Source organism: Symphalangus syndactylus, chromosome 8, assembly GCF_028878055.3.
Source record: "Symphalangus syndactylus isolate Jambi chromosome 8, NHGRI_mSymSyn1-v2.1_pri, whole genome shotgun sequence".
In the NCBI taxonomy this organism is placed as follows: domain Eukaryota; kingdom Metazoa; phylum Chordata; class Mammalia; order Primates; family Hylobatidae; genus Symphalangus; species Symphalangus syndactylus.
The window spans coordinates 96,187,640-96,213,714 of NC_072430.2; the positions used below are offsets into that span (position 1 = coordinate 96,187,640).

General features: G+C 37.1%; 1 protein-coding gene and 1 long non-coding RNA gene across 2 annotated transcripts in view; one reads left to right on the top strand and one right to left on the bottom strand.

Annotated features, from left to right (window-relative positions):
• Window positions 1-26,075, bottom strand: part of TMEFF2 (transmembrane protein with EGF like and two follistatin like domains 2) — a 255,232-nt gene that overhangs the window by 73,750 nt on the left and 155,407 nt on the right. The gene's annotated exons all lie outside the window — the stretch shown is intronic.
• Window positions 12,325-21,966, top strand: LOC134737469 (uncharacterized). Its single transcript, XR_010122401.1, has 3 exons — window positions 12,325-15,379; window positions 19,393-19,583; window positions 21,405-21,966. It is a non-coding gene; the product is annotated as an uncharacterized lncRNA (long non-coding RNA).

Consider the following 26,075-nt stretch of genomic DNA (forward strand, 5'->3'; position numbering starts at 1 on the left):
ATGACTAGTATCATTTTGATCCCATGCCTCATCAACTGAAACATGAACTGTGAGACACTAATACTGACTCCTGGCTTAAGAAGACCCTGTTCTCAGTAGAGGAAATATGCCAAGGATCCTCTGAGTCCATCTTACAGCCTTACACACTTTCATTCATGTTCTTTTAGCAGCTAGTTATTAGAAGTCCAGTAAAACTGGATGTTTCTCTTTTGCAGCCAATTAATGAAAATCAGAGTCCAAAAGGTGCTATCCTCAAATGAGAAAAAAGAAGCTAAGTTGTGTTTTCTTGAGCATTACCAAATATTACATCTTCCAATTGAGTAATAAAGAAGCATGGCAGAAAGCTGTAGGAGAAAAATTGCAAAGCAGAATTTTAGTGTTTTCATTCATTTAGCCATTTACTCAACAGATCTGTGCTGAATATCTAACATGTTGCATCACTGTTTTTTGGATACAAAGATGGGCAAGGCAATATACTACAATTAAGAGGAAGAGACAAAAAAAATTAATTACAGAGTGTTGTTTTAGAGGCAAATGCAAGGCTGCATGATTAACTGAGCTTGGGGTGTGGTGGATTGTCAAGGTTTCCTAGAGAAGGAATATAAGTTGAGTAGGACTTGGTTGGGCACAGAAGTGGGAGAAAAATCTCCAACGTAGAGGAAAGAGTTTATGCCCAAGCACAGAGGCATGAAGCCATTGTTTAAGGAGCTACAGGTGGCTCGGTAGAGCGGGAGGTTCTCATGCACTGGGGAGAGGAGTGCAGTGAGGCTGGAGAGGCAGGTGGGGCCAGGTCATGCAGCAGGTATATGACCTGCTAAGGACTTTGAAATTAACCATGTGGTAGGTGCATGAACTGCTAAGGACCTTGAAGACACAGGGAGCTTTGAAGAATGGGAGCAGAAGAATGACAGAGAGAGTTGCCTATTTTAGAAGTACCCTCTGTCCGGAGGAATAGGAATTGATTGGAGAGATTGAGACAGGAAGCAGGGAGACCAGTTCGAAAGCCATATATCAATATAGTGGAGAAATATGGAGGCCTGGATTAACTATCCGATTATACCTTTTGGCAGCACTCACCATAGATGAACATTCTATTCTGTTTCTCACTTGCTGTGTTACCACTCTCTGCTGGTTTTCCTTGTACCTCTGTTTCCCCCTTCTCAGCCTGTTTAATATCTCTTTTTATCTTTCATGCTTTGTAGGTTGGTGTTCTTCAAAGCTCAGTCCTAATTCCCCTTTTTCTCTCTTTGCAGTTTCTCTATAGGCAGTCTCTTCCATTCAGTCTGATATGTTCAAATTTATTTTTCCAGGCCAGAATCCATTAGAACCCAACCACTAGAATTCAACTGCCTGCTTCGTATATCCACTTGGGTGTCTCATAGGCACCATAAACTAACATCAAAATTAAACACTTGTTCTTTTCCCAGAAGTTTGCTTCTACTTGAGTTGACCCCCCTCAGTAATTGGCATCTACATCCACCTAGGCAAGTTAGAAGCCTATGAGCCAGAGTTGATATATCCTTTCTTACCTGTCACTGTAATCTTTCACCTCTTTACCCTCACTTTCCCCACTGTTACCTCAGGTGACAAGCTTATCAAAGATAACAAGCCTTTGACTTGTTGATGGAGTCAGAGCAAGAGATTGGAGAGGAGGGGGAGAATTTGTACCATTTGATTTTTTTTTTTTTTTTTTTTTTTTGAGACGGAGTCTCGCTCTGTCGCCCAGGCTGGAGTGCAGTGGCGCAATGTCGGCTCACTGCAAGCTCCGCCTCTGGGGTTCACGCCATTCTCCTGCCTCAGCCTCTCCGAGTAGCTGGGACTACAGGCGCCCGCCATCACGCCCGGCTAATTTTTTGTATTTTTAGTAGAGACGGGGTTTCACTGTGGTCTCGATCTCCTGACCTCGTGATCCGCTCGCCTCGGCCTCCCAAATTGCTGGGATTACAAGCGTGAGCCACCGCGCCCGGCCTGTACCATTTGATTCTATGAGGATGATAAATTCTACTGGAGTCTGTAAGAATGCAAGCCTTGTTAGAGGCAATTTTTGTTTATCTGAGTCTCAGATTTCTATTCTCTCTCAATAAACAAATATTCTTTCTAATTGGCAAACTCAGTTGAGATAGCCGGGAGAAAAAACTATCTAGCTGAGTTAGAATTTCTATACATCAGAGAGTGAGAGGTAAAGGGCTTCAACGTTTCCTCTTTGCTTTTAGCTTATCCTTATTATATTAAATTTCTTTTTACCCTTAAATATTGAGACACCATAAATAACCACTTCCTGATTCTCCTTCCTCCTCAATTTTGCAAACATTTTTCACTTATTCATACCCTTTAATCATTTAGAGTACTTGATTTTCTTCCCCTCATTTTATTTTATTCAACCATTACTTAAAAGAGGATTTGACTGACTTCATCCTACTGAATTGGTGTCCTGTAGCTTGGCAATGCTGGGTGGGGATCAGTTAGAAATAGTGCTAGACTAAATCTCCTCTCCACCTTCTTCCCCTCTTGCTCTTCCTCATCCAAATCCCCTGATGATATTCACTTGAAACTTTGATCCAATATATCTTCAGGCAGCAAAAGTGTAATTATTTAAACATTTTAAATTCATGAATTTGAGAATCTCATGTATTAACTGGCAAAATTATAGTTTTTCCATGAAATTAGGCAATTTTTGTTGTCCACGTGTATTTTTTTCAAGGTAGCAAAATAACTTTGCTACATTTATGTAGTAGCCAGGATATGCTAAGATCTTATTCTTAATTTGCTGTACTTATGTGATCAAATCAATTCCTTCTAGCCACAATCATATTAATATTATTATAACACAATATTATTATTCTCAACTACATACATTCAGACAACATCTACTGTAATGCTTGGTGTTTAAAAAAAATCTTAGAAATAATTTTACATTTTGTACATATCTATTATAAATAAAACGAATAAATAAAAGTAAATAAATAGTTGCTGTTTTTCTATTAGACTGCCACTATCGCAATATATTATGTTGAATGTGTTCTTTTTTATGTTAATCATCACATGCCATCTATTTGATTTCAGTAAAAGAGAGGAAGTAGGCTATACTTTTTTTTTTAACTTGCACTATCAGAACTCTTAAAACATAAAAGATGGTAATAAATTACTCAATACATCTTCATTAGAATTATTGGGAAGTATTATAAATATTTTTACTTAGATAAGTTATACAAAATTTGTTATTTCAGCTCACAGTGCCCTCAAACATATAAATACGTAGTTGCTGATCTCACTTTGGCTAAACAATTTAAATAAGAAAAAAAAATAAAGCCACATTGCATACCAGGAAATTGACTTAATTCTGAGCTTAAGGAAGGAAAAGATAACTCTACCATAATGGATGCACATTTAGAAAAAATAATGTTAATGTAAAAATAGCTTTGAAAATTTGTTTTTAGAATTGCTTCCTTCCTCTGAAATGATGATTATAACATGCACAAAATATTACATTTTTAAATGTTGTCTTTTTTTTTTCTCTTTCAGGGTCCTTGTATTTTGCATTGGCTTTTCCTGATGATATATTAAAGTTTGCACATTTTTCTTTACTAAGAATAAAGGGCATTGAAAAGGCGCTGGATGGTGATTCAATAGGACAGAGAAGGTTAATCAGATAATTAGAATAATATGTAAACTATGTTCAAAATGATTAGAATACTACATGGACAATTGGTTTTGGATGATGAGAATTATTTTAAAGGCCTTCAGGTTTCATAATGTGAAAAAATTTACTGCACTTATACTATTTTTCTTTGCTCACATAGATAAAGTGTTCTCTTTCAGAAATGTGTCTGAGCAGATACACACACTAAAATAGTAGGTTTCATACTATGCTTCTAGGAAACCATTCTGTTGGGAGCACAACCAAGATGTTCTGCCACTAAAATAAAATAATAACAGCTTTTTTCCAGGCTCTGAGGAAAACAAGTTAAAAAAGAAATTTTTCTGAATTGTAAGTTTTTCTTCCCTACCCTCTTTTTTCTAGTATTGTTGGTTCTTCAATTTGACTAGTGCCATGTGCTGCTAAATTTGACAAAATGAATGAACCAAGAATATGTAAGAAGCAAGACAAATCTTACATATGTTAATTCTCAAATATATGTTATGAATCATTACTTTTTATGTGTAGAGACTTGCATACATATAAAAAGTCATATTTCTGCAGGTGAATTTCCTTCTAATTCAGTTCAATTAAAATGTCATTATTTCATGAACATTTTCAACAAATATCAAGATCTTCAGGTGATCAAGCACTTAAACATGACTGCAAACCACTGAATTATAATGCTAAATTTACTTATTTTATATATGTATATACTTAGTATAAATTGCAATTCAGATATTTTCAGCTATATTTGAGAATCAGGAGTAAGTATGATGATTATATCTTATATCGTTTGAGCTCATGAATTTCTCTGAAATAGCAAAGAAAATACAAAGAAGTTAGAAAATGCATTAGCCCATCTCTGTGTTGGGAAAGTTATTTTCAAAAAGTGTTGTGGTAAGGGATACTATTAACGGCTGCATATCTAATTTAACTTGAGACCTTGAAGATGGTCTCTAGTTTGCATTCCATTAAAAGTTTTTAATAAGATTTCAACAAAAATAATAATAAAAGCATTCCATTTCACCTTTGCTTCTCCTTAACAATTCAAAGTATCAATTATAATATAACCTTCATTTGACTTGCAACCATCTCTGTGTCTGTGCTTTCAACAGCATATTGAATTGTATGCTAATACTTTAAGGGCAAAATACATTTCTTGTTTTACTTTTGAACTTTTGTTCTATTTTAAAGTGACCTCTCAAATGTGTAATACCCAACAACACTTTATCTATTTAATAGTTTTTCTGAAGCATTGATCATTCAGAATAGTTTGAAAAGCACATTAAAAAGTTTAAGAATACCTAGTCCTCCCTTACATCTTAAAGAGAGACTGTATCTTTGCAAGCACAGGTGTTGTTTTTCTTTTTAAATTCTCACACCCAATACTACTCTGGGGTTGAGGACACTTACTTACTCAATTTTCTTTGATTTTACCAGTCACTTTCCTAGGAGAACTGATCACAGGGCTCTTAGAAGAACTAGGCTGAAGCAGGACATCAAAGAAAGAAAATGGAATTTTGATTATTGAAGGTTCCAGAGTACTTTCTCCCTTTAAAGAAGTCTAGAAATTAAGAAAGGGAATAGAATAAAATTTGAAAAAGTAAGAAAAATGCGAAGATATAGAAAAAGACAAAGGGTGAAACAGACACAAGAGAATTATCTTTCAAAGCAGACTCTACCATTCCTAGATTTTTCTTACTACCCTTGATTCCTCAGTTAATCAGTGAATAAACCATAAATCCTCTTTGCACAACAGTATTTCTCGAAGTCTGGTCTGTAAAGAAGATAAACTGGAGGCCTCTGGGAATCGGCCCTAAATGGGCAGGGTGGTGGAGAGATGAGTCCCCTCTGTGGGGGCAAAGTTAGACCCGGTGGGAGCAAGAGCACGGGGTATGTAGACTACAGGCTGGTTAGCTAGGGTAGTTTGCAAGGAGGACTATAAATATTTCAGGAATATTTTTTGCCGATTTAACTTACTATGTAGAAAATGAAACAGAATTTGTAGTTTATTTATTACCAGTAAATAGTCTTAACTGTTTGGGTCGTGGTGAGAAGAGCTTCTACACAGCTCCCAAGTGACACCTAAAGACAGAGACAAGTCCTAGTATAAGACAAATAAAGGCTCATATTAGAAAGAGACATACAAAATTGATTTATACTCTTTTTCCCTTTGTTTTGTTGTCATTATTTAGAAATGAAAGATTAATTAGTGGTAGCTGAGTCTTGCCTGTATATGACATGTATTTTAATTAACAGGCAATTAAATTGCTAACTTTTCTTTCTAAAATTCAGTGTTTGACCCATGCATTAAGTTAATAAATTTAAGGAGGATAAAATAAAAGCCAAACTATATACTCCAGAGCATGTATGGAGTATATGCCTTGTGGGGTGAATATATTGAATGAAAGTGGGAAACAATTTAGGAATCAGATAGCAGAAAAGCATACTAGGAATCAAGATCAAAGAGGCAGTTACTCAAGGGGGTCTGGGGCTTTGTTAATGAGCAAGGCTTGGATGACCTAAAGACTGTCCTCCTGGGTACTGATTTTGTGGTATGTGTGGGCCCCAGACTAAAAGAACAGAGACCATAGTAAACCTGAGAGCAATTTAAAGAATAACGATGGCTAGACCTGAAGTGGAGAGAAGAGATAGAAAGATAGTGTGATAGAGTAACATACAGGACTCCATGTGCCGTAACTAAGAGTGACAAGATGCAAGCAAAAGTATGAATTTGAGAACTGCCCCAGGAGCATCATAATACATGGTAACATTGGGCTGTGGAGAAGAACTTCAAACAGAAAAGGAGCAGGGGCAGATGGAGGTGTGGGAAATCTAAGGAATTTTGAAAATCTGTGTGAGCTGAAGTAAGGAGGACAGATGTCTTCGAATACGAAAAAAGCAAATACAGGAACTAAGTCCTTAGCTCATAGGTTAGTTCTTTCATAATTCAGTTGCCATTGTTCCATTGTTGCCTGGAATTAAGATTTGTAGAAGAGAAGCCTGAGGTCATTTTCATTTTTGTTCCTTTGTAGGTATCTAAGTTGCAACTGCATTTCACAGAAATCCCCTTGTGCATGGTTTTGGGTTAGTGTTGGCCATAAGAGAATTGTCTGGAAGTGAAGCTATACCCATTAGTCTCTGTACATCTATGGAGGGTGCCAGGTGCAGCTGCTGATCACACTGATCACTGCTGATCTGTTACTGCCTCACATTGTTGGTGTAGGGCAGCAGGGAGGCCTGCAGCATCTCAAGCCCCCACTAGAGCTCCTCCATCAGCCTCTCTGAGTCCAAACCCAGGTGGGTGTGCAGCTTCATAGTAAAGGTTTCATCTTCTACAGGTCATCCTCATCATTGAAGTTGAAGGCTACGAGAGAGAGATATGTGGTCCAGTTTGTCCTTGCATGTTCTAGTTTGTCCTTGACTCACATTCAACTTTTCTTCCTGATTAATAACCCTGTTTGTCTATAGTGACTTTGGGACCAACTCAACATGCAGAGGCAACCCCCTACCATGTTCTACTTTATTACTTTAGCAGCTCTCACAAATGTGTAGGGGCTTATTCTCATGAAACATCCCTAATTTTGTAACATTAATAGTGGCTTTGTTTCCTTGGTAGAACCCTTCTAATAGAGTAAGCAAAGTGTTTCCTTGTACCTGGATATTTGTCAGTTTTTCTTCTCTGTCTTTATAATTAAAATCTTATTTTATGATATATCTTGGAGTGGGCATCTATTCACTAATTTGCTGATTTTGCCTGAGATTTTTTCTTTTAATCTGCACTGAGTTTTTGTTTTTGGGATTTACTTGGACTCAGGAAAGCAGTTTTTGAGTCATCTCTTTCGTTTCAATTGTTTATCAATAACAACAATACTTACTCTTTATTGGATGTTTACTACTTGCCAGGAGCTGTGCTAAGTGCTTTCTAGATAAATTACATTCCTTATCTTATTACAATAAGCTTAGGAAGTAAGTATCTCCCAATGAGTCACACTAAGTATTATGTTGGATTTCCTTTTGTTATGAAGTATGGAAGATAGAAAAGACATTGAAGATTTTTTAATCTTTTTTTTTTACTTGCTTATTCATCTTTGAATAAGTCCTGATTTACCTAAACCTATTTTGCCAATATGCAAGTTGTACGGATTGTGATTTATGCTATTTTCTGTTTTCTTGCACACTGGCCATATTCCCTTATTTGTCTATGTTGGTAGGTTGATGGACAAAGTTCTTAGTTCAAAGCCCAGTGCCTAGGCTTTTATCTACAATGGCTGGCCTTTGCCCTCTAAGACATGAATAGATTGAGTACACACAAATCTACAATCATGGATATTCTCAACATCCATGACTCTGTCTATACTCTCTACCTCTTCTGCCTGTAGCATTTTTTTCTTGTGGGAACTACACCAACACCAGGTACTTCCTATTTCTATGTCATGCCTAGTTATACCCTAGGTAATTTCTGCCTGAGTTTTGAGAGAGAGGTGACAACTTATGGGAAAGAGAAAGGTGATGACAGTATTCTTTCTTTCTCCAAAAGCAACATCAATCTACAAAGGAAAGGCTGCACAGTTTTTGATTGGTTTGTCCTTATGTTCTTCAAAATAGGCTGGAGGTAGGGGTGGGCATTCGTTTCTGCAGACAAAGAAATGGAGGGTGTTGATTAAATTTTTAAATCCAGTTTTATTGCCTTTGCACTTATGGTAATTTGACTTTTTCATATCTCTGTCTGCTTGTTTATCTTCTATTTATGTTTCTATTTGTTTTATTAGTTGGGAAAATTTCATTAGGTCTGCTGGTCAGACACAGAATTAAACTGGGAGAGCTTTCCTCTCATCACCTCTATGGCTCCTTTTTAGTGATATTTCTATTATCCTTAGATCGCCTGACTTTGGGGCAGACTATACTCATTGGATGAAGGTTTAGCAGCTCTCATTGATTAAAGATAATCACAAGCTTCAAAGTGATTAAAAGGCATGCTAAAGAAAGATTAACACTAAATAGAGTGTTTCTTCTGGAATTCTGTGAAAGAACACTGCCAAGGGGGCAGTTTGGGGATGAATGTGTGACAAATTCACAGATATTCCTTGTGACAGTCACAGATCTCCTATGCATATCTTTATGATTGCTAAGGCAAAATATTCCCATATTTCTTTATTCATGTGATAATTTTGAATGTATTTCCCATACATGAGGGTTTTCCATAGTTGATTTATCATAAATACTAAAATAGAATTATATTTTATGGATACTTCCCACTCTTCATTCTACTATAAGCTGCATTAAGTCAACACAAGCTGTATTAAGCCAACACATTATTTCAATTTATATATAGTATAAAATTGTACACTGTAAAAAATTCAGAAGTGCCCTTCAGTATTTTGTTCTTGTTTTGCTTTTAAAAATATGATGGATTCTTTTCTTTCACAAGCAGAGAGGATCTTTAAAATTTATCAAAGTAAGTAAAATGCTTCCTTATGTTAGCGTGGTATACAATAGAGCTGTGTCAGGCATGTAGAGAACACTGGTAGTTCCTGAATGAAATTTTAAAACAATTATTCTACAGTAAAATTTCAAAATTTTGAGTTAGAATTTACCTATTTTAAGTGTGCATAGCAGGCACATTTTCTAATAATAGAGACACACGTTTTAAAATATATACTCTCGGAGTACATATATAGTTGGTGTTTCATGAGAGTTTTTCCCCATTAAGGGATAAGGAAGATGAATGCCAGAATTTTACTTTTTTAAGCACTTTATTTGGAGTCTAGCCTCAGCTTTATTTATCAATTGTCCAATGACTTTTGCAAAAACATTTTAAATTAAGCATCTATTTCTATGTCAGTGACTGTTGAAATGCTGTAGCATGAAAGTCAACATAGACTGGACTATGAGAAGAATAATTCTGCCACCTCTTTATGCAGCAGAGTTTTCTAAATTAAGTTCATTGCATGGATAATTTCCTATAACCACAGGGAGCCAGAGTTGGCTGGTTGGCCAGGAGAAAATTAATGAAAAGCAGAGAGGCCTGAAGAAAGAGGGAATGAATGAGGTATACTGTTGCCTATTATAAAGTAAATAGACTAATGCCAAGATGAAGGGAGGTGATCAGAAGTTTACTCACTCAGGACTAAATAATTGATCCGAGGGAAATGCATTGGCAGTTAGTGAGGAATCCAGACTTCAAGCTCTATCAAGCATTGTGTTGGTGACAGAGAGCGTGCCTATAGTTGTTTTGTTTGAATGATGCCCACTTTTCTAGGACTGTTAATGGTGTGTTCAATTTCAATTTAAAGCATTTCTATTGAGCTTTTGAATTATTGATTGGGGATGATGAAGGATGAGCCTACAACCAAGTGCGAAGTTACTTGTTAAGTGGATGCTGGGTAAGGTCTTTTCTGAGGCAAAAATTCAGCTAACAGAAGTTTGTTTTGTTTTGTTTTGTTTTAATTTAATGATATAGGGTTCTTGTTAAAAACAAAAAACCCAAACTTGCTTCATAAGAAGACATGGAAGACAGCACAGTTCAAATGTAAGAAGTTGGTGCAACTCTCACTTAGGCATCACTTATAAAGTGTAGAAATGGTTTTCTGTGTAACAAAAAGGAAAATTTCTGCTTCAGCATATTATCGTGGGGTATAAAATTCAGTACTTGCATTTTCTATGGGAAGAGATCTGTAGATGTGCCATAATAATAAAAAATTCTGTCTGGAAGCAATATGTTGATTTTTCGGCATATGTCTTTTTAAATTGGAAGATTTAGAATTGCATAAACAGATTCCTGGTGCTTCCTTCCTATTTAGGTGTGGTACTATTCTAAAATGAAGCAGGATATGGGATGGGTGCTAGCTCGAGGGGGCCTGATCCACAAGGGGGAGATGCAATATCTGAATGCAGGGCACAGATACAGCACAGCTGCTTTTGCAGCTTAGTACAAAGAGAAAAATACATCCCTGACTGAACTATTTAACCAACACCTTTATTTCTAAACTGTGGAGTTGACTTGTTGCTTGGTTATTCATACATTCTTACATAAGACAAGATAAAAAGACAATACATTTATTGCTAAAATGCTGGGAAGAAACTGATAAAGAAAAAAAATACAATTCTTTGCTTGTGAACTTCTGCCCCTGTGCGCCCCTCCCCACCCTAAGCCCCTGAGAGGCTTTCACTTTTGCTCAGTTCACAGTATCATAAACCCGAAACAATAAATGTCATTCCTCTCTTGATCACACATTAGCCCAATAGGCGTTTTATTTTACCTAAACAGGCCACCATGAGGACATCAGTCACTTTGCTGCCAGACCTTCCTGGAGTTGCTCCTTAGGGTACAGAGAGCTTTGTTTTACTTAGGCATGGGAAGCGGAGGGAAAGCTCAAGTGTAAAGACAAAGGTGAAGGAAGGCATAACCCTACAGCAGCTCACTGTGGGTATTTTCCTGCTGTAATAGATGACCATGTGTCAATGCACATTAATATTTGATGCACATCATCGTTATCATCCTTTATGTGCACTTTCACAACATTGTGAAGCAGCAAGGCTGCTTTAGACAAGGATTTATATGGCCAAGTGCAGTGGCTTTTACTTGGTGAAATTAGCACACATCCTGTCCTTACAACGTCAAAAAGGATGCTTCTGTTTATATTGAATAAACAGGCAGAGGTTGAGTCCAACCTTCTTTTAAAACACTATATTATCTTGAGTGCATAAACAAGACTGACAAAATAGTTTTTCTTAAATGGCACACCGATGCATTCTGTATTCTGCTACTTGGAAACAAAGACTTAGCTTCTGTCATTATAAAAGACCCTTGAAACAGATCTAGAAGTGAAAGCTTATGCATTGTGGGATAGACCGAAGAAGAAAACTGAAGAAAATGCTTAGATCTACAAAGACTTCTGTTCATTTTTATTTTCTTTTTCTGAAAATTGAATACAAGCACTGGGAAGCATTATTTGCTCACACAATGCCTGACCACATGTGCAAGCCATTAAAAGGGCGTAGCTCCCCTGCCATTTTGATGCAGTCCAAAATAAAAATATAAATGCCAATGGAACAGTTTCTCCAGATATTCTCCAGCTGTCCCTTGTATCATTAATTTTCTTTTCAAGTACAGTAATTCGCCCCTAACAATAACCTAAATAAGATTTTTGAAAAGGTCAGAAAAAATCCATGTTTAGAGGGAGGACAGTTCATGACAAAGGGGAATAAAGAGAAATTAGTATATGAGGCTTGTGCAAAAATAAGGATCTGAAATAATAACGACAGTCTTAATCTTGCAACATTTGAGGAAAATATTAAGGTCAACTTCTCATTTGATAATTTTTCACAAAGACTGATTACCAGAATTTAAATCAAAGTTCCACTGCATCATTAATTCACTTATTCATTCATTCCAAAAGCATGTATTCAGTCCTTGCTTTGTGTTGCATATTACATATGATAAAGGCATGTCAGGATATATATCAGAGAGGAGTGCTATCCTTAAGGAGATTATCATATAGAACAGTATACAAAATAATATGTACATGAGTAACTATATAGAGAGTACACGAAAGAAAAGAACAAGTCAAAACAGAAAGATGATGTTGGATGTGGCAGCAACATCTAAAATGGTCTTCAAGGGTCTTGCCTTCTGGTATTCATGCCCTTGTGTAATGCCCTACTCTTGAGTGTGGGCTGGAACTAGTAACTATTCTTGTAAAACAGGAGAAGTGATGGGCAGGGCTGGCTTTACAGGCATGTGACCAATGCACACAGGGCACACAGAGTCCTGAACTTGGTATAATGTTCTATTGTCATCAACTTGATATTCTTAATCATTTTAGCTCTGAATTTTGTAAATGAAGTCAAGTGAGACAATGGATCAGAGCATGAGCTCTGTGAGCTGTGTTCAGTATGTGTGTCTGCCTCCTTCCCTTGCCACCTTGTTCACATAGATGGTTCTCAGTGCTTCATGAGCGCAGGATTCTGGTGACCCCATGAGTCATGGGAACTCAGTGAGACTCAAAGCAAGTACAAGGTAAGTGCTGTTATGGTTTGGCTGTGTCCCCACCCAAATCTCATCTTGAATTGTAACTCTCATAATTCCCATGTGGGAGGAACCTAGTGGGAGGTGATTGAATTATGGGGGCGGGTCTTTCTTGCACTGTTCTTGTGATAGTGAATGAGTCTCATGAGATCTGATGGTTTTAAAAATGGAAGTTTCCCTGCACAAGCTCTCTTTTTGCCTGCTACCATGCATGTAAGATGTGACTTGCTCCTCCTTGCCTTCTGTCATGATTGTGAGGCTTCCCCAGCCATGTTGGACTCTAAGTCCATTAAACCTCTTTCTTTTGTAAACTGCCCAGTCTTGGGTATGTCTTTATCAGCAGCGTGAAAACAGACTAATACAAGTGCATTACTTCTATGAGTAAGTAAGGAGGATGCAGATTGCCCCAACAAGATGCCTCTTCTGTTCAAACCAGAGCTTGTTTATCACAGAGAAAGATGGCAATAATGTCCTGAGAAATATGAATGACCAAGGAACGCTATCATACTGTTGCGTGTGTGTGTGGCTTCCCTGGATGTGTGGAAGTTGACTTCCCTGGATTAGCCAACCATTTATACTGAAAATTATGACACTGGTGGAAAAAGACAGGGCAGACTGTATTTTCTTTTCCTTTCAGTCATTTCTTATCAGCAAGCAAAGGTAGGCAGAGTTGGTAGAATGTGTGAGCATCATGATGTGCAATAAAAACAGTTAAATTCGTGTTGTGTTAAGTTTCCACTATTCTTTAAGAATGAAATACACATGAATGTATAAGCTATGAGATACAAATTGTGTAATTTTGGTGATTCTATATAAAAATTAGATGCTGTTATATTTGCATCTAAACCTGGCATAGTACAATATAAAAATGAATGGTAAACTTATGCTAATTATTTAAAATTTTAACCTTTCTCTACTCAGAATGACAAAGCAAGTAAAAATCACCATAGGAAGTCATGAAAAAGACACCAACAGAAGAAAGAAACTTCTTTCTTTAAAGGAACTTCTTCCTGCTTTTTGAACTAGGGACTTCATATATTTCTTTTGCATTGGGCCCCACAAATAACAGGCCACAATGATGCTATGTTGCTTCCAAGACTAGATTACAAAAATAATACTCTGGCATCCACCTCTTCTCCCCCTCCCCCTACCTCCATTCTCTACCTACCATCTCTTTCTTAGGGGTTGGGGGAAGGGAGGAAATTTAAGCCATTTTGTCAAGACACCTTAGCCAACAACCTCCAAGAGCCTGAGTATTGCCAGCAGACGCATGAGTGAGCTTGCAAGTGGATCTTCCCCCTGCTGAGCCTTGAGAGAACTGCAGCCCTGGCTGACATCTTGATTGCAGTTGTAAGAGGAACCCTAAGTCAGAAGCACACAGCTAAGCCACACCCAGATTCCCAACCCACATAAACTCTGAGGTATAAACATTGTTGTTTTAAGCTGCTAAATTGTAGGATGATTTGTAATGCAGCAATAGAAAAGGAATACATTGAGATTCAGTGGAATGAGAGCTTCCTCTCAAAGACTGAGGAAGAGTCCTCTGACCTAAATCTTTTAGGATGAGCATTTCGTGATGGAGGAAGTGGCATCACAGGTAGAAGATGCTATGTAATCTAGGCCAGGACAACATTTCCCAAACCACTTTCTCACAGAACCCCATCATAATCTTAAAAATTATTGGAAGACCCCAAAGAGCTTTTATTTATGCATTCTATACATATTGATATTTATCATATTAGAAAATGCAATTGAGGCATTTAAAATTTGTATTTATCGATGTATTTAGAAACAATAACATACCCACCGCATGTTGATATAGATAACATTTTTATAAAAATGAATATGTTTTCTAAAAATAAATTCAGTGAGAAGAATGGCAGTGTGTACATTTTTGAAAACTCCTTTAATCCTTGGCTTAATACAGCAAAGCTGGATTCTATACCTGCCTCTTCACTGAATCTGTTGAAGAACACATATCAAGTAGCCTCTGGAAAACTCCACTGTGCATTTGTGTAAGAGTGAGAATGAAAAGGGCAAATAATATCTTAGTCCCTGGACCACACATTGAGATAAACCGATCTAGGGCATGGAGATGAGAGAGTCCAGAGCACATATTGACTAAACCGTGTTGTAGAAGGAAAAATAAGGTTCTTCTCAGAAGGCTTGCATATCATACTCAATGGTTTATTTAGTAGAGGATTTGGCAGACATTATTTGCTGCCCATCCAAAAGCCATTTCTGCTCCCTTTCTTCCTTGCTAAAGAATCCTTGAATCTGTTCAGGTATTAGAAGGTCATGAGTTGAGGGAAAGCATGTTGATTGGTGTTCCCTTTCCCATGATTGCTATAAGCACACATATGTGACAAAACCATGGTGATGAAAAGAAATCAGCTGTGGTTTGTGGCGATAGCAAAGTGTAAGCTTTCATTGATACAGAGGCTTACTCCTTTCTGCCTTTGGTTACTGTGCTGCTTGTGCTTGCTGTAGCCTTCCTGTTTCAATGATGAGAAGGCTAAAGGAATCTGTGAGCTGACCCAGAGCCCGCATGTTGTTGACAAGCCACAGAGTTGCCCAACCTCTTTTATTGTTGAGTTATTTTGATTCAGGGAATTGTTGAAGATTCTGAAATTCTGAACTGACAAGCCCATGGATGTCTACAAAGAGTGAACTGATCACTGTGGGCAGGCCTTTGAGGCATCAGCGAGGTGATTATTAAGACAGTCAAGTTAAAGGTCCTATGGGTCCGAACCACACTGGTGTCAACAGAAACAAAAAGAATACAGTAAATGTGAAAGAACTGTGGAGATAAATTTTTAGGACTTAGCAGCTGAGTAGATGGACATTGGCATGCACGGACAGGGGAACAGGAGGCAAGCATCAGCAATGGCATGGTTAATTGCTCGCCTGCATGATTAGAAGAATAGAACAGAAATACTGCAGGTTGGGGAGATGATGGGTTAAATTGGGACATACAGAGTCAAGAAAGAGATACCTAAAATAGAGTGCATGTGGTTGGTGCTTATATAAATGTTTGCTGTGATCTGGGACAGAAATGATCTGATAGTCATAGGGTTTGTTTCCTCATCTCCTTCACATTTTACTAAAATATTGCCTCCTTAGGAAAGCCTTCCTTGGTCATCCTATCTGAAATTGCAATATTCATGACCCACTTCCTTAACACTCTTGTCCAATATATCCTAATAAGTCCTGTGTCACTTCTACACTATTTTTTTACCTGAGCATTTATATTAAACTACATATATGCTTACTTATTTATCATGTTTTCCTAATAGAAGGTAAGCTCAATAATGGAACTTTCTATCTGTTTTGCTCACTTTGTAGCTCCAGTGCCTGGGACAATGCCTGATACTTAGCAGACAGTCAGTGAATATGTGTTATATAAATGAATGAATACTTGGAGTGTGAGAATCAGAACGGCAAAAATATTTGTCCATGATATGCCTAAAGATAAGAGTGGAAGCCTCAGAACTAGATAAATGCACTGTAATTGAATGCCGAATTCACAAAGGTACATCTGAGATTTATTAAGCATCAAGTCATGTCTTAAAAATTTTATATACATTTTAGGATCTAACTCTTATAAAAATCCTGTGGGTAAGTACTGTTGTCTCTCCCACTTTACAGGTGGAGAGGCTGAGGTTCAGAGAGATTAGGTAACTCAATTAAGGTCAAAAAGTTAGTCAGGGAGCTGGGCCTTTATATAAAACACCAAAATGAGCTCTTGTGTAGAACCCTTGAGAGAGATTTTAATCTAATGGCTGCAATTTTAGATTGTGTTCGGCTGTGGTATGTAGTTTTTCAAGGAAGATGACCCACAGCCTTTCTTGCTTTCTGGCTTTGTAAAAGGTAGAGATGACCACTTAAACACTGAAGGAAAATAATTCCTGACTTTGAAATCGGAAGATCATTCAGATAATATACTTACTTATAAACATCCTCTCTAATGTCTGAATAAAGCAAGAGTAAAAGATTGATTGAACAGCAACAAATACTTTAACAGTTAAAAATAAAATTAATTGGTCTGTTGGAAAGACAAAGCACTTTTAGCCCCATTGGTTTTCTACCTGAAACCAGAGTGAAGTGACCTGAAGGATCTCATAAGATATATAAGACTAGCAAGTACAGGAAAGATGATACTTTTCTGGAAGTCATATATTGTCTAAGTTGAAGTTACATGACTTAGAAGGTCAGATGTGCCATCTTTTCCCTTAATGCTTCAGAGATTCTCTTCACCAAGAAAATGACTACACACTTATTTCATTTAAAACAGACTCAGCCTAGGGATGGTTTTCCTCCTTCTATAAAAAAGCAGGCTATTAATGAAGATAAGGACCCTTTTGGCTTTGCAACACGTTTTTAACATTTTACTCATGGACATGAGATGGAAAAACAAGATGAAAATGATTCTTTTATTGGGCATTCAATTAAAAAATGTCATGACTTTGCCATTAGTTTGTATAAATCCTAGAAATGAGTTTCAACGAGAGTGTGTTATTATGTTGGGAAAGAGACGGAAGTGTATAACCTTGGGCAGATCGTTTAACTTCTCTCTGCTTTACATTTACAAGCGGTAATACAAAGAGACAGGATTATATGATCTCCAAGGTCCCATCCAGCCCATTTAACACAGTATGATTATTTGAGAGGCAATTTAGTGCGGTAGTGAGAAGCCTGGGCTCTGGAGCCAGAATGCCTATGTTCAGATCTTGGCCCCCTTCACTTATCAGCCATAGGACATGGTGTAAGGAATGTACCTCCTAACAGTTTCTCCCCATTTCCTCATTAGCAAAATCAGGATAGGAACACTCACAGGGTCCTTTTGAGTAGCAAACAAAGTCGTCTTTGTGAACAATTGCTGTTTATTTTGTATTATAAATAAGCCTGTTCTTTTTTTCTCTAACAACAATAAAGTAACTTTCCTAAGATTCAGGATGGTATGGTATTTCTTGGTTTAAGCTCTTTATTTAATACCTACACTAGTATTCAAAGTATAAAAATAGATTAAAGCGCTAATTTTGTTTTTACAAACCCAAACAATTGGTTCGATTGTGTTAATACCCACTCACCTCAAGCCCCCAGTAGAATAAGTGCTAACAGGCAAGGCCTATTTAAATGTCTGCTTTGGAGTCAGATAAAGAATTTCTGTGATGAGCTAAGACACTATCATACAGGTAATCAATAATGACAGAACAAATAAGTTCCTCCAAATCAGTATAAATAATAAATGTTTAAGATATAGGCAAAGATAAATACTTTTGAGATAAACTTTAAATAAGCAATTCAAAGAAAACTGAGATTAATGATAGTTATTATGTATATTCCTAACTTCATATAATAGATGTTCAAATTCTCTTTACATGAATGAGAACCTGGTGACTCAGGAAGGTTAAGAAATTTGCATAAGGCCACACAGCAGTAAGTGGACACACCAAAATTTAAGCCAAGCAAACTGATTTTAGCAGCTCAGCTCTTAATTAGACTGCTTTTAGCACAAAAAAACCAGTTTGGATTTTTTTTTTTTTTTTTTTTTTTTTTACACAAAACCTGTGCTCTCTCAAAATACCAAGCTGCCTCATTAGATAAATCTCTCCATACATCCATCTGTTCGGCCCTCCATCCATCAATCCATTCAAACACATTTTTCCCTATTAAATATGACCAGCAGGACTGGAGCTCTTGGTTCATGGTCAATGAATAAAGATAGGCAGATTTTTACATTTAAATTTTGATATAGTGTGATTATCCCACACCTATGATTTGGCTACAACTCAGTCACAAATTGACCATCTATCCTGGTAACAGGGCCTTTTGTTAGTGAGAATTCTCTAGTTAGTTCTTGCTAACTAAAGACGTTTGCACCTCTTTCTCCTTTAACAAATCCTTTTTTTTGGCCAGGCGTGGTGGCTCACGCTCATAATCCCAGCACTCTGGGAGGCTGAGGTGGGCAGATCACGGGGTCAGGAGACCGAGACCATCCTGGCTAACACGGTGAAACCCCGTCTCTACTAAAAATACAAAAAATTAGCCGGGCATGGTGGTGGGCACCTGTAGTCTCAGCTACTCAGGAGGCTGAGGCAGGAGAATGGCGTGAACCTGGGAGGCGGAGCTTTCAGTGAGCCAAGATCGTGCCACTGCACTCCAGCCTGGGTGACAGAGCCAGACTCCGTCTCAAAAAAAAAAAAAAAAAAAAAAATCCTTTTTTTATAAACATGATTTTGAGTATCAAGAAAAAATAAAATTTAATGAGTATGTTTTTCATTTACAGTTCACAAATCTTAGAATTCCAGTTAAAATAACAATCTCAAATATAGTGTTAAGTATAATTCCTAAAATTTAAAGTTAGGTTATGACAAGTAGTCAAAGATTGAGCTGAAAAATATATTCATTCCCTTCCCTTCCACTCTCCCATCACTCCTCCATGGGGGAAAAAAAAAATCACTAATAAGTTGCACATTGTAGGAACAAAAATGGATTTACCTTTTCTGTCTTCTTTTCCTTTTACTAATCTCTATATTGGTAGGTCCTATATGGAAAATCAATTTCTGCTTTATTCTTGTAAGCTTGGTTTTATCTTTCTAAATATATTCTTCTTGTCAGAACCCAATCAAGCATTTTGCTGTCTCCTATTTATAAATCATTGTCCTACTTTATAATTTTGGTTATGATTGTCTCTGGTTCATTTTCTCCTTTGTCATAGGCATTGTGGCTCTGGAGACCTGGAAGCACCACTAACTGTTCTCTCGATTTTCTGATGCTCGGCCACGTCAACCTGTCATGCTAGTTGTGAGGAGAAGTCAAGGACAGTGACACAGCCAGTCAGTCTGAGGGTTTTCCATTATCCTGAAGGAGGTGCCCCATCCTGCTTTTCACTGGAGGAGGCATTGGTGGGTGGGTAAACACACCTGCCGTGAAGTTTCCAGTTCTATCCTCCTGCACGGCCTTCGGGGATAAGTGTGTTAGAAGATTGGTCAGTATCATTTGCCAACTTGATGGTGCTTCCTTTTTTAATGATCCTTAGTTTCCTCACTGTTTCCTGTCACAGGATTCAATTTCACTCCACATTTATCCTTACTGGGCACTGATGTTGAGAGCATCAGTCAGGGTATAATGTTATGTTGCAGTAATAAACAAACACCCTCAATACCTCAGTGGCTTAAAATGACAAAGATCTTTTTTCTTTTTTTTTTTTTTTTTTTTTTTTTTGGTTTATGCTCTATATCACCCAGGGACCCTGGATGACAAAGCAGTCACCTACCTGAACACTGCTAATTGTGACGTCAGAAAGAGGAAAGTGTGCAGAGTTTTGTATTGGCAATCAAACATTCAGCCACAGGTCACAGTCTAGAACCACACACATCAGTGTCCTCAACTGCAAAGTAGCCAGCAAGTAGCATCCCATAACACAGTCCTATGTCCACTGCTTTGGAGGTAGGAAATTGGAAATATTCAGTGAGTAGCACTGTGAGTAGGGCAGTAATTTCATTTTTTAATTAAACAAATGGAAGACGGCAGCTCCTCAGTTTTTTCTTCTATGGCTTAATTCTGATGTCTTATCTTAATTAATATATCCTGATATCTTTCTATTTCCCATTACTTAGTTTGTCCTTTTTCCCAATATCCTGTTATTTTCAGTAAATATTCTCTGTCATTATACCCAGCAGTCTAACTTTTTGCTACTTCCGTGTCTATTCTCATTCCTCAGTCCCAAATCCATTTTCTTTATGAGATTTATCTGAACTCCTGCAGCTCTTTCTGTCTGCATCACACAACTTAACCTTTAATTACTTGCCTACTGGGCATTCTACTTGGTTCTGCCTTTTATCAGCTGAATCGGAACATAACTTTCTCTCACCACCTCCCTCCCCTACTCCAAATTGACTTTACCTCCTCATCCCCTATTTCCAAAGTGGTTCCATTATTCTTCTCAGTGCTCAGCCTTAACATCTTCATTTCTGTTTGATTTCTAATCTCTTGCTTCTCATAATTGTGCAGTTACCAAACTCTCCCCCATGAACGCGACGTCCTCATGTCGATCAAATGACACAGTAAAAGTGAAAGCATGTTGTAGACTCCAAATCCAAGAGGATACTGCTCTCTATTCCTTCAACTATTTTTCATTCATTATTTATTTATTCATCATTCATTTATTCATGTACTTACTCAAGACCTAAGTGTTTTCTTAGAACTGTGTTTGTTACTGAGGAAGCCACAAATTAAATCTAAGTCAGCTCTTCAAGAGGTTACATTCCAGTTAAGGAGATCGCATATCCATACTTCCAGGTAACTAAGTACCAATGTGATTGAAGCGAGGGAAATTGCTATGGGATATCTGGCCAACTGGATATTCTGCTGGAAGAGCAGAATGCGCTTCAAAGACTAGCCAATAAAACTCTCATGTAAGATAGGTTTTTCTTTTTCTTTCTATTTAACTAATGAATAGAACCTCAGTGATTTAAGGAAAGGCAGCCACATGATATGGAAAGAGAAGGAGACGATGATGATATTCTGGAATGGTCTTGTACAGGAGGAAGTGAAAGTGATAATTGAATCATATAACTCCTGAATAAATATCTGGAATAAACATCTCCAGAATAAAACATCTGGAGGATTCTCAGTATACTTAGAATAAAATTGAGCCTCCTCATGAAGGCCTACTAGCACCTTAATGATCAAACCCCTTTTCAACTTTGACCTTCTTTCTTATTTTAGGGGCTCTTGACACACTGACCTCTGTCAGTTCCTTCAGCACACCAGGCTAATCCCCAGTCTTGTGCCTTTGGACCAGGGGTTTTCTTTGCTCAGAATACTGTTTCAACAGATCTTTGCATAGCTGGCTCTTGCTATTTGACTAAAATGGCAATCCTCAGAGGTACTCCTTAAATATCCAGTCTTAAGTAGCATCCCTTTCTCCCAGGATCCTGTTTTTCAGAACTCTGTTTTCTTTTTAAAACACTTGTTATCTGAAAGGATGTTGTCTGCTTGCTTGTTTGTTCATTTCTTTATTGTCTATTCCATCTCTCCCCTTCTCAGGATGTAAGCTGTTTAAAGGCAAGGACCTTATCTGTGTTGTATGCTGTATTCCCAGGGCTCAGACAGAGCATGACCTATCATATGTACTAAATAAATATCTCCTCATACTGTAAAGCTTTCCTGACTCCAGTCTTTCTTTTAGGGACCATTACCAAGCCTCATTACTGGGTTCTTTCTCTTTAATGCCACTTTTACTATATAGCAAATGTTCTGGCCAGTGGGATGTTGCTAGAAGTGCAGAATGCACTTCTAAGGCAAGCCAAAAAAAAAAAAAAAGAAAAAAAAACCTCTCACTTAAGTTTTTTTTCTTTTTTTTAAATTAATGAATAGAACCTCAATGGTTTAAGGAAAGGCAGGTCCATGATATGGAAAGAGCCTTGGCCCCTGCAGGACCTTGTGTTAGCCTGCCTGCTTGGTGCCATCTTCTCTGACCTATGATGAGGGTAACAACTGTTTGTGTGTGTGAGAGAGAGAGAGAGACAGAGATAGAGATGGGGGGGGGGAGAGAGAGAAGAGAGAGAGAGAAAGAGAAAGAGAGAGAGAGAGACCTCTGAGAATTTGGCACTTATCTGTTATAGCATTTAATATTGCTTACCCTATTTTTTATGTGACAACAAAATCTTCCATCATTTGGCTACACGTACTTTTCTAACCTTCAAGTACTATACACATTCTCAACCATAAACTGTTCTTTCTTTTGAAAGGACAGTTTTTCTATCTTAATTCTACCTTGACTTCTATCCTATAGCATTATGCAGTGAAAAGGACACGGACCTTGGAATTAAGTTTGAGATTGAACTCAAGATCCACCTCAAGTTAACAACATATATCCAGCATGTTACGCACCTCTCTGAACCTTGCTTTCCTTCTTTGTACAGATGGAGGAAAGTCATGACTAACTTACCATTCTGTTGTGAAAGATTAAATAAGATGGTGCACATGGCTTCATATATGTTCATTAATACATTTCTTTCTGTTTCTTCAAGAAACTTCTTTCCCTTCTTTACACATGTAAAAGTCCTTTGAGTCTTACAAGTTCTTCACTATGCCCCAGGTTTTCTGGAGCACATTTGGAAAGAATGTTGACAGAACAGGTAAGAGCATGACCTCTGGGTTCAAATTTTGGCTTTGACCTTTAAGAACTAAGTAAACTTAGACAAGTTACTTAACACCTTTGTACCTCAAGTTCATCATCTTTAAAACTGAATACTAATAGTACATCACTTGTACTGTTCTTTTGAAGGTTCAATGAGTTAAGGAATGCAAAGTCTTTAGAAGAGTGTAGTGCACAAAGTAAGCACTACAACAATAATACTTGGTTGTTATTTTAAAATTATTTTTTAAACCTTTCAAACCTAACCATCCCAACTCCTACTGACACTGCTGTTTTCTTTTTTTATTTATTTTTTTGAGGTGGGGTCTCACTCCGTTCTTGGCTCACTGCAGCCTCTGCCTTCCCCAGCTCAAGTGATCCTCCCACCTCAGCTTCCAGAGTAGCTGGGACTACAAGTGCACACCACCATGTCTGGCTAGGTTTTTTTGTAGATACAGGGTTTCACCATGTAGCCCAGGCTGGTCTAGAACTCCTGGACTGAGCAATCTACCTGCCTTGGCCTCCCAAGATACTGGGATTACAGACTCGTGAGACACCCTGCCCAGCCCCCTCTTTCTATACTTAAGATACTTGTTGTACCCATTGTATTGTTGTTTTCCTTTTAAAAAGAAAGTCTTCCTGACAAGTAACTTTGCAAGCTACAGTTTTTAATATCCACACTGTTCTATACCAACCCTTATAGCCAATGTTACAGGCAGCAAAAATAGAATTTAACTAAATTACATTTTAAAAAATGCAAGCCTATGGCCCTCATGCACTGTACTTTATTGCCATGTGGTTTTTGGTCCTTAATGCAAAGATATTTCCCCCCGTCTAACTTAACATTACAGTAGAAGACTTTAATTCGAAATGGTGTCTTGGTTTAGGGCAAACAAAAATTGAGGAAAAGACAGGCAATAGACAAATAACTGGGTTAAAGTTTTCAGCAGCCTGATTATACTAATGAAGGACTACAAGTCCTATTATGAGGATTTATAGGAAAAAAAGGCAAATATAACTAGAAAATTATTGGTTATTTATCAATTCTATGAATAAAAAAAGAAAGAACAGAATTGGTAGTAGGAAGTCTTATAAGTAAATTTATCTCAGAGTCAGATTGGATGTTCTAAACCCATAATTATAACTGCTAGGCCCAAAATTGTGATATGTTGCTATTGCTTTGTACATTTTTCTCTTTGCTTCTCATTTGTGTTTTTAATCAATTAATTGTAATTAAAGCAAGGATATTTATCATAAAACTTTTATCAGACCAATGTTTTCCAATCTGTGCAACTTATATAACAGCAATTTATTTTATTCTTAGTAGTAAAATAAAATATTTACAGAAAAATAAACTATGTTGGGAAATGGTACTTCATGGCCACAAACCAAGTCATCTAATTTCCCAGCTGTTCATAAAGTAGTTTTGAATAAATCAGAGAATGGTTCAGGAAACACTATCCTAGGACCATCTCAGGACACCAGGCATTCATCCTTATTCTGCCATATGAACAAGTGATTTATTGCTCAGTAACTACTTAGTTTTGCTGTCTGTGAATGAGGATTATAATTTTAAAGATTCATATTAGATATTTTAGAGATGCTTCCTAATCTCTGGCTGAGATTATTGATAATTGAAAGGAGACTAAGTGGTGGGCGCCTGTAGTCCCAGCTGCTCCGGAGGCTGAGGCAGGAGAATGGCATGAACATGGGAGGCGGAGGTTGCAGTGAGCCGAGATCGCGCCACTGCACTCCAGCTTGGGCGACAGAGCAAGACTCCGTCTCAAAAAAACACAAAAAACAAAAACAAAAACAAAAAAAAAGAAAGGAGACTAAGGAATACAGTGGCCATGTATTCCTCATGTTTTACTCCTGTACTGGCTCATAACTATAACAATGATATGCCTGGATATCAGTATTCAAGTTTTAACAAAGAATCACCTACAATTTTACAACTTTATCAGTAATAAATTATATTAAGTTCCAATATAAATAATTTTATGTAATTTATAAGCTAGTAATCAAAGATAGTATCATTTATTTTATTCAAAATCATATTAAATGTACACAGTATACATTTTTGTAGAATTCAGAACTGGTAAAAGTATTTCTTGATGAACTAGTTGTCTTTTCTAATTACACCATAAGAGTTATTCCTTTTCTTTCTCACCTTGAATTCAGAGCACTCAGAGATAAGGCTTTTGATTAATAGTAGCAGCTTCTCTTAGCCTTGGTTTTCCTTTAAATCTATGATTTCTATCCTACCTTTTACATTCTTCCTTCTCTTCAACATTGTCTTTTTATTCAACTCTTGAATTTTCTCTCTTATTTAAGTATCTTCATTATATGTTTACCTTTTGCCATAGCTGCTTCAAATCCTTTGAAGAGCTTCCTATTTTCTGTGCTTTCTAAAGAGGTGACTAGCTAATATGAAAACTTGTTTCTGTTAATGTATAAGGATTAAAATATAAAGTGGGAAGTGTTGCCTTCTGGACACAATAGATTATCTTCTCAAATTTAAAAGTGACTCTGGAAATTTTAGGCCTAAAGAAAGAGAAAAAAATGCCACTAGGACCACTGGGGACGCTTTGGGGGTAGTTCTTTAGAGCTCACAGTAGTTATTCTGCTATGATAGATGATGTTAGAGCCCAAAGGAACCATAGAAACCTTTTAGAGCAACAACCTCATTTCCTGAATTTTACTTATGAGAAAATGAAGTCCAGTAGTAGCATAAGAATAGATACATAGATCACCGGAATAGAATGAGACTAGAGAAATAAATCTTTGTATACAGGGTCAATTGATTTCAATAAGGGTTTCCAAAAAATTCGACGATGAAAGACTAGTCTTTTCAACAAATGGTGTAGAAACAACTGGATATCTACATGTAACAAATGAATTTGGACCCCTTCCTCACTCCATCTGCAAAAAGTACCACAAAATGGATCACAGACCTAAATATAGAGCTAAAACTATAAATCCCTTAGAAGAAAATATTGGAATAAATATTTGCTACCTTGGGTTGAGCAAAACCTTCTTAGATATAACAACAAACACAAGCAACAACAAAATAAATTGGAGTTCGTCAACATTAAAAACTTTGTGTTTCAAAGGATACTGTCAAGAGAGTGAAAGGCAATTCTACAAAATAGAGAAACTACTTGCAAACCATATATTTGCCAGGGAACTTATATTTAGAATATATATATTTTTAAAACTCTTACAGCTCAATAACAAATAGACAAATAGCTCAATTT